We start from the raw sequence: 3,557 nt of genomic DNA, 5'->3' as shown, positions 1-3,557 counted from the left end.
CTTTAAAATTTTGAGATACAGTCTCTTCTAACATATCAAAATATACCCTGAGTCTTTAGTGTATTGCTTTGTTCTAGCCTCCTGCCTGATCACATTCGCTCCACTTTTTTTTTCTTTTTTTCATTTTTTAAACCTCTTGTTTCTTTTTCAAACACCTTCTAATCAATTCCTTTTCTTAAATTTTTATAATATTCATCTTTACAGTCATATTCCATACCTTCATCATATCAACACCTATTTTGTGCATATTTAAGTCTTTCTTTCTTTAAAATTTTAGGAGGCACTTTCTTCTAACAGACCAAAATACACCCAAAATCTAGTGTGTGGCCCTGATATATGCACCAGTCTGTTCATATTCTGTTTTCTTTATTTTGATCTGTTTTTGTTTGTTTTCATATTTTTTCTTTTTTTTTCTCTTTCTTTTTTCATTCTTTCCGTTTCATTCCCCTGTTTTCAGGGCTTTTCTGATTTGTTTAGAGTATATTGGCTGGGGACGTTGTTAACCTGTTAGCATTTTGTTCTCTCATTCATCTATTCTCCTCTGGACAAAATGACAAGATGAAAAAAACCATCTCAACAAAAAGAACAAGAGGTAGTACCGTCTGCCAGGGACCTACTCAATATGGACATTAGTACGATGTCGAACCTAGAGTTCAGAATCATGATTTTAAAGGTACTAGCTGGGCTTGCAAAAAGATTGGAAGTTATTAGATAAAAGCGTTCTGGAGAAATAAAATAACTAAAATCTAACCAAGTTGAAATCAAAAGGCTATTAATGTGTTGCAAACAAGAAAGGGGGCAATAACTGCTAGGATAAATGAGGCAGAAAGGAGAATCAGCCATATAGAAGACTAAATGATGGAAAATAAAGAAGCTGAGAAAACGAGATAAACAACTACAGGATCACGAGGGCAGAATTTGAGAGCAAAGTGATATGATAAGATGAAACAACATTAGTATACCTGGAATCCCAGAAGAAGAAGAAAGAGAGAGAGGGGCAGAAGGTATATGGGAGCAAATAATAACAGAGAACTTCCCTAATTAGGGGATGGAAACAGTCATCAACCCAGGAGGCACAGAGAACCCCTCTCAAAATCAATAAAATTAGGGCAACACCCCGACATCTAATAGTAAAACTTACGAGTCTCAGAGACAAAGAGACAATCTTGAAAGCAGCTCGGGAGAAGAGATATGTCACCTATAATGATAGAAACATTAGATTGGCAACAGACTTATCCACAGAGACCTAGCAGGCCAGAAAGGACTGGCATGATATCCTCAGAGCACTAAAGGAGAAAAATATGCAGCCAAGAATACCATATCCAGCTAGGCTGTCATTGAAAAGAGGAGGAGAGATAAAAAGCTTCCAGGACAAACAAAAAATAAAGGAATTTACAAACATGAAACCAGCCCTACAAGAAATATTGGAAGGGGTTCTCTAAGCAAAGGGCGAGCCTAAAAGCAGCATAGACCAGAAAGGAACACAGACGGTATACAGCAACTGCCACCTCAAAGACAAAACAATGGCACTAAATTTATATCTTTCAATAGTTACCCTGAATGTAAATGGGCTAAATGCCCCAATCAAAAGACACAGGCTATCAGATTGGATTAAAAAACAAGACCCATTAATATGCTGTCTACAAGAGACTCATTTGACACCCAAAGAAACCCCACATTGAAAGTGAGGGGGTGGAAAAAATGTACCATGCTAATGGACACCAAAAGAAAGCTGGGGTGGCAAGACTTATATCAGACAAATTAGATCTTAAACCAAAGACTGTAATAAGAGATTAGGAAGGACACTATATCCTACTTACAGGGTCTATCAAACAAGAAGATCTAACAATTGTAAATATGTATGCCCCTAACATAAGAGCAGTAAATTATATAAGGCATTTAATAACAAAAGCAAAGAAACACATTGACAACAATACAATACTAATGGGGGATATTAACACCCCCCTGACTGAAATGGACAGATCATCTAACCAAAAGATCAACAAGGTAATAAAGACTTTAAATGACACACTGGAACAAATAGACTTCACAGACATATTCAGAATATTCAACCCCAAAGTAACGGAATACACATTCTTCTCCAGTGCCCATGAAAGATTCTCCAGAAGAGATCACATTCTAGGTCACAAATCAGGTCTCAATTGGTACCAAAAGACTGCGGTTATTCCCTGCGTATTGTTGGACCACAATGCTTTGAAAGTAGAAATCAATCACAAGAGTAAAGTCAGAAAGAACTCAAATACATGGAGGCTAAAGTGCATCATATTAAAGAATGAATGGGTCAACCAGGAAATTAAAGAAGAATTAAAAAAATCATGGGAACAAATGAAAATGAAAACACAACTGTGCAAAATTTTTGGGATACAGCAATGGCAGTCTTAATAGGAAATTATATAGCATTACAAAACTTTCTCAAGAAACAAAAAAAGTCTCAAATACACAACCTAACCCTACATCTAAAGGAGCTAAAAAAAAAAAAGAAAACAACAAATAAAGTCTAAACCCAGCAAGAAAAGAGAAATAATGAAGATCAGAGCAGAAATCAATAAAATAGAAACAAAAAAAAAAAAAACCATTAAAACACATCAACGAAACTAGGAGCTGGTCCTTGGAAAGAATTGACAAGACTGATGAACCCCTGGCCAGACTCATCCAACAGAAAAGAGAAATGATGCAAAGCAAAAATATCGTGAATGAAAAAGGAGAGATGGCAAAAAACACCAACAAAATACGAACAATTATAAGAACATGTTATAAGCAATTCTATGCCAGCAAATTAGATAACCTGATAGAAATGGATGCATTCCTAGAGATATATCAACTACCAAAATTGAACCAGGAAGAAATCGAAACCCTGAACATACCTATAACAATTAGGAAATTGAAGCAGTCCTCAAAAATCTCCCCCCCCCCAAAAATAAATAAATAAACTCAGGGCCAGATGGATTCCCAGGGGATTTCTACCAAACATTTAAAGAATTAATACTTATTCTCCTGAAATTGTTCCAAAAAATAGAAATGGAAGAAAAACCTCCAAACTCACTTTATGAGGCCACCATTACCTTGACCCCAAACCAGACAAAGACCCCATCAAAAAGGAGAATTACAGACCAATATCCCTGATGAACATGGATGCAAAAATTCTCACCAATATACTAGCCAATAGGATCCAACAGTACATTAAAAGAATTATTCACTACGACCAAGTGGGATTAATCCCCGGGCTGCAAGGTTGGTTCAACATTCGCAAATCAATCAACGTGATACAATACAGTAACAACAACAACAACAAAAGAACAAGAATCATTCGTTCCTCTCAATAGATACAGAAAAATCATTTGACAAAGTACAGCATCGTTTCCTGATCAAAACCCTTCAGAGTTAGGGATAGAGGGTACATACCTCCATAACCTAAAAGCCATCTATGAAAAACCTACAGCGAATATCATTCTCAATGGGGAAAACTGAGAGCTTTCCCACTAAGGTCAGCAACATGACAGGGATGTCCACTCCACCACTGCTATTCAACATAGTAT

Source organism: Eumetopias jubatus, unplaced genomic scaffold (assembly GCF_037043125.1).
Source record: "Eumetopias jubatus isolate StellerSeaLion01/CBP00866 unplaced genomic scaffold, mEumJub1_p1.0 scaffold_96, whole genome shotgun sequence".
In the NCBI taxonomy this organism is placed as follows: domain Eukaryota; kingdom Metazoa; phylum Chordata; class Mammalia; order Carnivora; family Otariidae; genus Eumetopias; species Eumetopias jubatus.
This window is presented reverse-complemented; position numbering follows the sequence as displayed.